The following is a 14,830-nucleotide window of genomic DNA, read 5'->3' as shown; positions in this document are numbered from 1 at the left end:
AACCCCCCCACCCCACCCCACCCCTCCCCTTTGATTGCACACGGGTCCCACACCACTCCCACCGCTCTTTCTCTTTAAATTTTTCTGGATTTCTTTTCCATTTTTGTTTATTCTTGTTTTCTTTTCGTATCTCTCTGTGTATATATATATATGTACGCGTATTGTACTACATTGTACATGTATGTACGTATATTTGCGCGTATGGTAGAGTGCATGGTGGTGTAAATGTACTGAGGCATGCATGAATGAGTAATGTACGTTTTTTCTTTATTATTTTGAATTTAATTGCTGATTAAAAAATATTAATATATTGCGTACAAAATATTATAATAATGGTACGTTGATAGATTTAATCATATAAGTGTATTTTTTAAAAAAAATAACATATATATTATTTATATTTTTAAAAATTGTATATATAATTCAAACTTTAAATTATAAAATAAGTATTTAATAAATAATCTAAAATTAAAATGTTCAGCAATTAAAAGTACTATTAGGTGCAAACGTAAAGTTAAATTATGTTACTAACTAATTTAACTCAAAAAATCTGAAACCTTTTGGATTGAGATAAATAATTATAGGTTTATTTAAAATTAAATGCAAAATAAAAAATAATTTATCGACAAAATTTATGTTCTATATTTAATAAATACGTATTTTGTACGTATATACAGTTTATCATACGAGTATATTCATGTATTTAAATGGATAAAACTTGTTATGGCGTTAGGATAATTAAAGTGAGATTCTGTTTCCCTTTTGCTTTTCATTTTTGGTCTTTCCCTTTCTGGGACAATTTTTAATATCAAAATTATTTTTTAAAGTGATTAAAGATTTACTAATAAAATAACAAAAATAAATTAGTATATATTTTTTTATAATTTATTTTGTATTCAAAATATTAAAAAAAATTCAATAAAACCTAATTTAGTTGGCGAAATTGATACCCGTAACTATAGGATTATGGGTTCAGATCCCACCAACGTGTTTTGGTGTTACACTACCTTAGTTGTTAGAATAAATTATAACCACCTTCCTTGAGGTTCGTGTAATTACAAGAATATCTTCGTTATTTGAAAAATTATAAATATTCTTTTTAATTTTAACGTCAATCTAGCAATGAGCCCATCCCATCAGCCTTCCATCAGGTTTCTGTCCAATTTTTTTAATAAACTAACAAAAATATCATTGTGAATTATGATTTATAGTTACATACTTTATAAAATTTCCTTCAATATTTTTATGGAATAATATGTCATATTGTTACTTTATCAAGTCTAAGATTTTTTTTATTTTTTTCAAAATCTTTTTTGTAAACTAAAATAAAATTTTCAGCAAGAGTGAAATAGTAATTCCTACTTCGCTGTCTAGGAGTTGCATATTTATTTTTTATTTAAACAAAGATATTTGTCATCTCCCAAACAACAAAAGAGTATTCGTAATTATGTCAAATGTAAAAAAAATATAGCTGTAATTTATCCTAATTATTACAGTGATCCACTAAAATCATGCCATAATTATAATCAATTTATTAAAATAAATATATAAATATAGCAAAAATTATTTAATCTAATATAAATACATAATTCTACGAAAGACGACTGATGCGACTAAACATGCTACGTATTAATTGAATTCGTACATATTAGTTAGGAAAAAGAATATTATAATTGCATTAAGGTTAGCTAGAACGTGCAATAATCAAAATGGAACCATTATTTAGGCTAATAATAATAGTTGGAATAAGTTAATTAAGTGAATGAAAATTTAATATGATTAGAATAAATGGATCGAACCTAAATAAAATTAATGTTTTGGAGCGACAACTCGAAATTAAATAAAAGTAGATAGGGGTCACGTAACATTTACTAGTCGTGTGAAGTATGGAAAATACGGACGTACTATATACGGTTTACATATATTTATTGATCATTTCAAGTATGAAAAATGAGTGTACTTATATTATAAGGGTTTCATAAAAATTAAGGTAAAATTATATTTTTCTATCTGAATTATATTCGTTTTTATACTTCGTCATCTAACGTATTTAAATGTAATGTGTGGATAAAATATCACTTTGTGCAGTGCATGTGATATTTTTTGAAGAGAAAAATTAATTGAAAAACGATCATATATGACAAAATGCAAATTTTGCAGAATTGAAATGATAAATTGATATAAAAAAAAATTTAGATGATAAAATATAAAAACGGGCTTAATTTAAATAACAAAATGTAATTCGCCCTAAAAGTTATTACATAATGGTCCAAGAATGGAGTAGTAATTTCTCGAATTTTGTTACGGTTTTTGTTACATATAATTATATTTACAATTTTCATACAAATTATTCATATCTTTTTGTATAGTTACAAAGATCATACATATCAGTCAAAAAGTATGAGTAGTTTGTTTAATGATGTTTTTTTATATATACGTGTAATTTTCGAAGAAAGTATGGATGGTTTGTACAAATAATGTTGATGTCTTTTATGAGTGTATGTGTAGTTTTTCAAAATACATTGGTGTTTATATAAATAGACCATAGGTCAGATGGTGTAGATGTAATTGTCGCTTTTCATTAATTTCAAGAATCGATTACAATTACATAAATATTAATTTCCAACACCATTAGTACACGCCATGCGTTCTGGCTTAGTTGACGAAACTGAGATGTCATGTCCTCGAGTCCCGCCAATTTGTGAGTATTGTTTTGTTTTAATAGTATTTGTTGGTTTACTATAATAATAGTTGCTGGTTAGTTTTACATATTTGATATTGGTAATTGGTGTGATTGTTAGTATATTGAAATTCATGATTTTTTTTCTTTGAAAAAATATAATTTATTGGTTTATATATTTTTTTATTTATAAAATATTATTAAAACGTAAAAAATTATTTATGACGCGTTGCCAGCAGGGCAGTACAAAAAAAAAAAAAGCACATTTCACTCTTAACTGGCTGCTCGTAACAGTGAAACACCACATTATATAATTCAATTATACCCTTAAATATTTTAACCAATGTAATTACTTATTTATTTCAAGTAGTCCACGTCATCTTTTAACCTTCAATATACTACTATTTATACTTCACTTTCAACCACGTTAATCACTTGATCTGTTTGTAATCATATGTTGATTTCTATTTTTGAAATGTGAGTCGCATCTATTTGATTATATTCGCGAAAATACTGCGAATTAGTGTAGCTAGTAGTAATAATAATAAGGGTAAATTACAACGACCTCTCATAAGGTTTGATATAATTACGAATACCCCCTTATTATTTAGAAAGTTACAAATACCTTCTGATATTTGATGAAATTATGTAATTATTGGATGAAAGTATGAAATTCTCAATTTTGCCTTATTGTATTTTTTTTTAATTTTTAAGAAACCAAAAATTTATAAAGATATCGGAAGGGGTAGATGGAAAAATTATATAAAAGAAAAAAAATTATCCACTTAGTCCATAAAAAAATAAAAAAAATAACACCACACTTCGTATTCTATAAGGGCATTTTGATTAGTTCGCCACAAAAAAATAAATGGAAACCTAAGAAAGAGTAACAGATTTGGCTAATTGTTAAACGTTCGTTAAAATTAAAATAATATTGATAATTTTTCAAACAACGAATGAGTATTTATAATTATGTCAAATCTAAAAAAAGATCGCTCTACTTTACCCTAATAATAAATAAATAAGCACCCCTGCAACTTATTAGATGACTAATTGCTTGGGAGTAGGTATTAAGAGGTAGAGAAGTCATTAGTTGAAACTGAGCATGCAATTTAACAAAGAAATCTAAGCTAACAAAAGTGACTTCACATCTGCATATCATCATATATATTAACACCATCTCTATACTAATCTTGAGTATACTTTTGGCAATATATATTCATTTTTATATAAATATTCTCCAATTAATATATACTTTTATAAAATATATTTAAATTCCGACTCAAATTATCATAAAGATATTCTAGCATTACATTTAAAAAATAACTTCTTCTTCTTTCTTTGTTTTTCCCCCCGTATGTTAGACAAAATACGTGTAATATCAGGACACGATTTGCTAAATTTTATTTTATTTTATTTTTAATTTTCGAAGATTTAAGACAAATACATTACACATACTAGAGATCAAAACGCACTAGATCTATATGTTGATTCCCACTAAGTTAAGTCTTGGAGACAGTAAGTCAGTTATAAAACACTGGCCGACACACATAACGCATGCACAGACAAGTCTGTGTGGTGTCACCCATGCTTTCCGATTAATAAAGAACTAATATAAAATTTTATCTTTAAAAGAAATGTTGAAATTTAGTCTGTATATATAATGCGAACTGGGTGTCGATTATTGTGTATTTCTCGCGCTTAATAAATAGTATAGAAATATATGTAAATTCATATACGCCAATTTAAACAAACAGTCCCTTACAATAAGGTGGGGTTCTTGCAGGCTTTGTTTTGTGAACTTACTTAGGTTGCACTCTTTGCATCAATGCCTTCTAAAAGACTCCTTCCTTTTTAAAAAGTGAAATTTTGTTACGACCAAATTCAATTTTTTCGACAATCGGTGTTTTATGAATTGACAATCATCGATTTATAGTATTTAGTGTCTATTTCAGTTTACGATTCAGCAGATTTGGCTGCGTTTCTACTGTTGATGCAATTTTTTGTTTGGCCCCGTGCCGGTAATCACTTTTGGGGCTAAGTTTTTTCTTTTTTAATAAAAGCGATAAACTATTATTAATTCGATTACAATTTTTAATATTAAATATTTGTACTTATCAATAATCGACAACTATGATAATCATATACTAATATTCAGTGTTAAATAATTATATTTAATCAACACCTGCTATTAAAACAGAAATAACGTCACAAATATTTGTGGGGCTCGAACCCACGACATTAAAGTCATGGGGATTCAACTTCGCCAATTTATTTAGGTCTTTTCGACTATGATGTGTAGTTTTTAATCATATCTAATCATTCATTATATTCGTTTAAAAGTTGAAGTAAGTTTAAGAATGAGGCTGGTTTTGGAGATTTTTTAAGACAATCAAATGTACTAGTACGAGGTTGTCCACAATAATTATATTTTTCTTTATATTTGTATAAAAAATTGTAGACTATTACATTTATATAGATATAATTTTATTTTTTGTAGATAATACAATTTTAACGTTATGATTTGTCTTAATTTACTATTTAAATTTGTAATTGTATGTATTTTTATTAATTATTATTAAATATAATTTGAAAAAAAAAATGAATTGCACGACTTCGAGTCGGTGTCGTGGTTGCTATCCACAACTCGGGAATTATTTAAGAAAAAATGCGCCCCGCTTCCTAGATAGCATCCACCACTCAAAGGTTAAATTTAAAAAAAAAAAAAATTCGCACCTATTCGTGGATAGCATCCGCCAATCGAGGCTTAAAATTTTTAAAAAAAATAATTTTGATGTCCAGTCGTGGTTGTCGTCACAATTATGTTAGCATATTTAAAAAAAATATTATGTTTATAATTTTTTTTTATTATAAATAAGTAATTAACTCTATCTTATTATCAGTTATGCGAATCGTCCGATTAAATTTGAGCTCAGTCTTTCTGACTTTTTTTAATTAGTTCTTGAAAAAGCATAAGCTCTCATCAAATTAAATTTTTTATTTTTCTAAAAAATAATTTATTTTTCTTTTCTCTCTCTCTTTTTTCTTTAAAAAAGAATATTCACATAATAAATATTTTAGACCATAGTACATGTTACGGTGAATAATCGAATAGTAGAAGAAATAATTATTGATATACTTATCAAATAAATATTTAAATTTTTGGTGGAATCAAATTTAAAATTGCGTATTTATAAAATTTTAGACCCTAAAAGACATTAATTAAAGTAGGGGAACGTACCGTCAGATTGAATTTATTTTATTTTTATTTTCTAAATTCAACCTCGAAAAATATTTATAATGCATGCGAACTTAGTCAAGGATCTTTTGTATACAATTAAAATTATTTTAAAATAATATATTTGAAAAGTCCTATCGAGGAACTTTTCGAAATGAAAATATATTTGTATTAGTTGATCAGAAAATTCGATAGTTATATTGTCGGCTAATTTGAGAAACGTACTTAATATGTACTTATTTATAAATATTAAATAAATACAAAATAAGTAAAACAGAATACATTTCGACAGAAAAAAAAGTGAAAATTAGCCTTCTTTTAATTACCCCGAACAAAAAAAGTAACTTAAAATATTTTATGAGAAATGACGATTATACCCTTCCGCTCGCTACTTGATCCATCATGATGAAATAATTCAAGAAAGAAAATCCAATAATGTAGAGTGTGGGGTAGTTTCGGGCCATCGAACTATCAGTCTTGTGGTTTAATTGAGATCGCATAAATAAGTTTGAGGTCATGAGTTTGAGTCATATTAGACGTGTGTATATAGTTTATTTGATATAATTATTGTTCGTAATTATATTAATATACTAATTAAAATGATGTATTATTCAATTTGTTAAAAATATTGATGTAGTAATATAATTATTATTATTTTTTATAAAAAAAGGCAGAAAATTGTGCTTGAGCTTTCAATTCAGTGATTGTGCCGTCACTGCTGTGTGTGTGTGTGAACCCAATTATTGAATTCAGTGGAAACCCATTTCTGACTCATCAAACCACCACCGCTGTGTCGGTAGATACAAAGCCTGAAATTCCCAATATATATATAATAAAATATATTTAAAAAAAAACTCGTGGCCAGGGCACATTGAAATAACTGACTTTTTTTAATTTTAAAAAATAAATTAAATTAAATTTATTGCGATTGTTCTTGATAAGGAAACATAATCACTTTCGTTCTACTAAAAAGATATTATGAATGAAGTTTTAACGTCCGTTGATTCAAGCATTACAAGTCAAACAATGTTAGAATACTCATGTCAGGAGGCGAGGTTCGAATTTGAGTGAGGTTAGAAGTTGTGACATTCAAATGGAAAGTTATTGCGGACGGGGCTTAATTTAGTTAGCGAAATTGAAGCATCGTGAATATCAGATTGTGAGTTCAAATTTCACGAACGTGTGAGTTTGTTGTTTTACTCGAATCGTAATTACTTGTCTATTTTAATAGTAATTGTACATTAATCATAATAATATTTGTCGGTGATTAGGATTAATATGTAATTGTAATCGATTTATCAAAAAATATATTTAAAAAGATATGGATAAATTACATTTTACCATCCGAACTACACCCATTTTTATACTTTGTCATTGAAATTTTTTTGTATGTGTCAACTTATTATCTTAAATTTATGAAATTTTCACTTTGCTATATAAGCCCCTTTTTTTGTTGAATTTTTTGTTTGAAAAACATCAAATGATATGCATATGTGAAAAATATTATATCACATAATCCTTAAAAATCACATGTGCGGTGCATGTGATGTTTTTTCGACAAAAAGCTTGATTGAAAACAGTTATAAATTGCAAAATGTAAATTTTTATAAAGGTTGAGATGGTAAGTTGACATAAAAACTAAAATAGATGCCAAAGTATAAAAACATTTATAATTAGAATGACAAAAAATGTAATCAACCCAAAAATTAATAACGTGGCCACTTAGAATACTGTGTTGGTAATAATTAAATACAAAAGAGTAATTAAAAAAGAAATTGTAAATACCTCCACAAAAGTATTATATTTATCTTGAGAAAATACCAAATAACGTAAACAATTTCACATTAATTGTTTATTTTTAATGTATATTTAAGTTTTATAATTATATATATATATAATATTCACAAATATTTAAAATTTAAAATATTTTAATTAATATTAATATGAATACACTTGACATGTAATATTATTGCAGATCTAATTAATTGACCAGATTTAAAAATAGCACAAACACTTACAGGTCATATCACATGTGAACCTACTTTATTATATTTTCAAATTATTGTCCACTTTTCCTTAAATTCACTAACCTCATTAATATATAGCTTAATACATTTAATTTGAAGTTTTAAATTTATTATTTGGAGGTGTTTTTTTAACTCTATATTATGTAGAATTTTTAAATATTTCTGTTTTCATTTAGAATTATGTTTTGTAAAATATTGTGAAATTAAAATTTTTTTAATATAAAGTCATTTGAAATACTTTTTTGAAAATTTTTCATCAAATTTAAATTAAATAATGGTTTATGTAATAATTATTTCTCTATTTAAATAATAGATGTAATTATATATTTTATATTAATAATTAATATAAATAAATTATCGATGATTAAATTATAATTTTTATTTTTTTTAAAAAAGAAAAGGAAAAGAAGAATAGCCAGTGCGGTGGGGCGTTTGCGGCGTAGATGGTGGAGCATGAAGTGCTCACGTCGAGATGGGTCCCGCAGCACGTTGAAGGCGTCGGTAGGATCTTGTCCATCGAATATTCTCACGTGGCTTGATCTTACATTCCTGGTCTTATGTGGAGCCCACACGGCAGAATCAGCTTGGTGTTGCCAGCTCGGCATTGAGCCGCAGCAGACAAGGGTCACGTGACTCTTTCTTTCTTTTCTTTTTTAATTAAAAAAAAGAACCAGAAAAGAAAATGAAATTACTGAATTAAGGTAGACTAAAGCAGTACTAAGACGAACTCTTTACGGCAAAAGTGTCAGAGGAATCTTCCATCATATTTTCAATATTACACTTTGATTTAATATCAATATGTAATTCATATATAATAATTTTTATAATTAAATTAAATTATAATTTAAAATTAAGTATATATTAATCACACTATCATTAGTCAGCATGACTCAAATTTTATTTTGTTCTTTTAATTAATGCTCGTGATATTATCTTTCAAAATATTAATCCAGAGAACAATTTAAAAAAAAATGTAAGTAGAATAATTATTAATTCTGAAAGAAATCGATTGTATGATCAGATACTTGATATTATATTACAGTGTGGGTGTGGGTATTAAAAAAAAAATCTTCATTTTGTATTAGGAAATAAATAAATTAATATTATATTGATATAATTTTAGTATATAAAAAAATTAAAAACCTAAATTTGATTATAGTTTTTCACCAATTTCATTACCTAAATTTGATTCTTGATTAACAATTGAATTAAAAGAAAAAAGATCCCCCAAAATGCATCCGTACAGAGGAAGGATTTATAGTTGTGAAGTGTTGATGTATGACAGTGTGGGTGTGGGGCAGAGTGGCATGTGGTGTGGTGTGCTACTCCAAACATCAGACTACCAAACCCACACAATTATTGCTTGATTTACTCCCTAAGTCACATAATCATCATTCTGTCTTTGTTTTATTTTTATTCCCCATTTGTGTGTGTGTGTCCAAATATTGCACATGTATTCTCCAAAATCCATGTCATCATTGGAGAATTAGTGCGATCTTGTCACGGGCCCACATTCATTTTTTAAAAATTCGAAATTACTTATTTCTTTTCTGAAAAAAAAAATTAATTATCATACTATATAAGGAGATTCAAGTATTCTTGATTTATGATGAGACGTGCAACGTGGGCTCCCTGAACTGGTTGTATTGCTGCATTCATACACTGATCTCACCCTCTGAGTATTTGTAAGATCCTGTTTTGAGATATCATATTATCACATTCATCGTTGCACAATCGATTGTTACGGAGGAGGAATCTCACACTGTATAAGGAGATTCAGACGCCCTTTATTGATTAATGCTTGAGTAAGATATGGGCACCTCTTGGAATGGCCCTGCAACAGTGTCGGACATTCATACCCTGATCTCACTCTCTGAACATATGTAGAATCTTATTTTGGGATAACCCTTTATTACAAGCTCGCATCTGTCCTTAAAAACTCAATTATTAACTAGGAAAAATGGCACAGTACTATATAAAGTACAGTAAAGAGTAAATCAGAACATAATTTCTTTCTTCCTATTAAAATCATAAATCTCCTTATTTTGTAAATTCGTAATTTTTTCTCTTTACCAAAACACTTTTAAACATATTATAGATCAGCATACATTTTATAAAATATTTTCAAAACGTTGTGAACTCAACCAAACACGCTAACATAATTGAATATTTAGTTGGCGTTATTGATTTCTTGAAAATTCTATAAAAAAAAAAACATAATATAACAAATTATTTAAATAATTACACCTTTTGACTTTGTATCATAACCATTAGGAGATTCAAATATGAACAAAATAAGACTATTTTCAAATGATTAATATATGAAAAAAGAAACAACAATAATGAGTAGTGAGTAAGTAGTGGATGCTCACACCATCTCAATTAGGGCTTTAAGCTATGGATATGGGGGTTGTGTGGGTTGAAGGGTCAAGATCGTGCTGGTGTGCCCAATTCCTTTTCTTGGTTGTATATCACGTGCATACACCTAAGCTTTTATTTTCCTTTTTCCCTCCCCAAAAATAAATGAATTACAAAAAGTCAAATTATGGGACCTAAGTATTTATTTTAATCAAGAAGGTATTATCTTTTTAATATTATAAGAAAATAATAATAAGATCAATCTAATGTATAAAAATTAGTAAAGACTGAGACACCGAGATATTTCGTTTGATAGAAAATCTTGAATTTAAGTTCCATATATGCAACTGTGATTATTATTATTTTTTTTTCCGAACAGTTTCCGTTCGTAGATTATAGTTTACTATGTATTGAGAAATAACTGTAAATTAAAATAGTTTTTTCTTTTTTGGTTAAAATTTTAAAATAAATGTTTGCTTAGACAAATAATGAGTCATTATCATAAGTTGATATATCATCTTCTTGTGTTTTGAGTTGCAATTCACCAAAACTTAAGAGATATGCATTGGCAACAAATTAAATCTTTTTAGAATATCATACAAGTTGGTACAATTTGTAAGATTTTTTTTAAGAAAATTTATAAGATATTTAATGTATTTTTTGATAGCATTTTGAAATTTTTGAATAACATAAGATTACATCTAAGAGGTTAGTAATATTAATTTTTATTTTTTGGTCGAAATGAAATGAGATTATTAAAAATTTAAAAATACTTGCGATATTTTTACTTATATTGTCATCATAATCTTGCGATTAGGGAAATGTAATGGTTCGACAACTAATTGGCCGAGCCATGACCATATGATCTCGTGTTGATTGTCGTCTTAAACGAGCTTCATGCTATAATAAGTTATGAAATATATATTATTTGGGAGAATTGCACTTTTAGTTCCTATTCATTCGATTTTTTTTCAGTCCCTGAACAATCACCACTTACACTTTTGGTCCCTCATAATTTATTCTGGTTATTTCTCTCAATTGATCGATATTAGAATAAATTTGGAAAAGAAAAGAAACACACGTATTTGAATAATCCACTATGTAGTATTTTTCGTTTCATACCTGTAGATGAAATAAATTTGAGGGATTGAGGGTGAAAATTCGACCTACGATGAAAAACCTAACAAACTATTATTAGTTCTAAGAAGATCAAAATATCTTATTTCGAAAACTTGTAACTTTTTGAAACTTTTATGTACGCCGTCCCATATGTTATAGATTTTCAAACATATCATAAGACAATTTAAGAACTTTATAAAATGTAAATTATAATGGATTTTTTTGAAATTTGTTATAATTATAAATACTATCTCATTATTTTAAAAAATTTACAAATACCCTTATGGAATTAACAATCAACTAACAAATATTCTTTTACATTGGACTGTCACGGGTGAATATTTATCAGACGAACATTAATTTTAAGAGCATTTATAATTATAACAAACTTCGTAATTGTAATTTACTCTTTTATAAATCAACTCAAATGCCCTCTAACCATATTATGTCTAAGATATTTGTATGTTCACAACTCTTTTTAAGGTTGTCCAAACCCATAATTAATTATAGTAGTCATAATATATAGGACATCTTAGTATGAGATTTGTCCCATTGTTAGTTTGGCAACCAACAAAGAGAATGCCCCATGCTATCAATAATCAATGTTGGGGTTAAATCAGTAATTCTAAATATTGATAATTAATTTTTAATTATATTCCCATATAATTAATTAATTTAAATTAATTTTATCCACATGGTGGTGTTCTCTATGTTTGCTTTTGCCTATGGATTTATATAAATTCCCTAATATGGTGATGGTATGTTGTGTTTTTAGTTTTTCATTTTGTTGTACGATAGAAATGGTAATTATATGATTATATTAATATTTTTAATATATTGAGTAAATAAGTAATATATTAATATAATTAAATATTATGAAATAAATTATAATAAACATGAATAAAGTAAGAAAAATACTCACATGTTCGTTTGGACTCGAAATCATGACTAATCACTAGACTAAAACATGATAGGTATGTTGTGTTTTGCTATGCTAATTTTGTTTGTTTTGTCTACAATTTGATTACACTCTTAATCAAATTGAATTTTATAAATTATTTGGTATTTTTAGATTGATTAAATAAAAAAATTGGGGTTAATCTTTTTTAAGAGGGGAATTTCCATTTGTATTTAAAATACTATTTACTCTTAAAATTATGTAAATTTTGCAAACACATAATTAATTAGAAATTCAGAAGCTCATAAATAGACACGTAAGTGTCGACTGTTTCGTTGTTATTATTATTATTTAATTTTAATTTATATTATCTTTTTATTCTTTTTTAAATTTCTAATTAGCTTTGAAATTAAAACAAAAAAACAAAGCTTGCTATTACCAAAATAATTATTTGAAATATTTAATATTATTATATATTTAAAAATTATCCCCAAAAATTGATATAATTTCAATAAAAGGGTAACCATTATTGTGAAAAACATAATTGGCAACAAGATTACCGGTAAAAGACTTGGCGTGTCGGTGCCGACACGAATGGGCGCCGACAGTCTGACCGGGCGCACCAGGTGGCAAGACCCGCCACGTCGGATGTCAACGGGCAAAAGCAGGTAATCACGTGGGGGCACACCAACACATGCAGGAAGGTGCTCTCACGGCGTCGGTGAGTCCTGACTACGTGCCCCCAACGCTTTCCGGTGTCCTCTCTTTTTTTCCCCTTATCTATTTTTTTAAAATATTTAATTTTATTTATCTAATTTCTCACTATTTTTTTTAAAAAATTTTACTTTTATTTTCATCTTTTTTTTGTCTACTTTTAACATTTAATTTAATTTATTAATTTATCCATATGACTACCCACTCCTCACTATTTTTTAATAGTTTTTTTTTAAATTTTTATCAATACTTTAATATTAATTTATTATTTTGTATAAAAATTATTAAATAATCAATATTTTTTTGAATAACATTGTAGGATTTGCATACACATAGATGCGCCATAAATTACTAGTATATAATAATCCTCGTTATGTTGTTTATACACATATAAAATAAATATTTTTTATATTTTAAAATATATTTAAATAATATCAAAATTTATAAATCAATACATGATATTTTATAATAAAAGATAAAAAATTATAATATAGAAGTATTATAAACACAACAAAAAAATTGGTGTCGGCATTGCACGAATCGTCGTTTATGCATAACTAAGATTTTTCCTTTTCTATATCATTATAAATATATATTTTAATTATTTAATGAATATTTATGACTCGAATGAAAAATTATTATTCGATAATTATTGAATTGTGTATACAAGTACAATTATTTTTGGTGTACGAGAAAATTATTCCATTGCCTATGAGTACCTTATAAATATGTTTCTTGGTTGCTCGGGTGTTTGGCTGAATTTATTTAAAATATTTTATAAATTTATATATTTCGTATCATATTTTTAAAATATTACATCTTAGTTTAAAATTAAACTTTTAAATTTATTTGGGCATATCAAGATTATTCCGTTTATAAAATATTATTTTTTATAATTTAGATATTAATATAATTAAAATTGGAAAATATTTGTTAAACTTTTAATTAATTTTCTTTAACAATTTACATTTTAATTTTATAGGTTATTTTTCTGAAAAAATTATTAATACTTTATAATATATAAAATATTTTAAAAAACTTATTAACTTATTCACGTGCCATTGTGTTATTAGTAAAATATAAAAATTAGGTAAAATGGCAATAAGTTATTTATAAAAAATTGAAAACGCGACGAATGTTAAAATTAGAAAAAATATATTTATAACTTTTTAAATAATGAGAAAGTATTATATTTATGATAAATTTCATATATGACAATAATTTAACCTAATTATTATTATTATTGTTATTTGATATTTATGAAATGTAATAATTTATGTACCCGTTCCTGTAATAATGTGGATCCTTAATCTTTTTTATATTTTCGAGAGAAACTAAATAATATTTATTATCTCGAACATTTTAATATTTTTCAAAATTATTTAATATCACATGCGATAAATAAATAAAAAATAAATTGATTACATCCATCAATATCAATATCTATTATTTAACAACTATCGACAATTATAAAATCATATATTGATCATTAATATCAGATAATTATAATTAATCAAATCATACTATTAGACTATAATAACATCCTATATGTTGGTAGGGTTCAAATTCATGACCTTAAAATTATGAGGTCTCAGTTTCGCCAATTAAATTAGGCTTCATCAACACAAACCTTAATCCTCTGTAGTCCAAGATGGAGAGGCTCGTATCTTGTTACCTTTTTATTAACGTAATTTACCGTTATCTAAGAAAAAAAAATCTGTATATTAAAAGTTTTAAAAATACGTATGTGGACTTGACGTACAATTGTATACCGTATATACTCATTCTTCGTATAT

The sequence above is a fragment of the Sesamum indicum genome, linkage group LG7, assembly GCF_000512975.1.
Source record: "Sesamum indicum cultivar Zhongzhi No. 13 linkage group LG7, S_indicum_v1.0, whole genome shotgun sequence".
In the NCBI taxonomy this organism is placed as follows: domain Eukaryota; kingdom Viridiplantae; phylum Streptophyta; class Magnoliopsida; order Lamiales; family Pedaliaceae; genus Sesamum; species Sesamum indicum.
The sequence above is the reverse complement of the archived record's forward strand: the minus strand, read 5'-3'. Positions refer to the sequence as shown.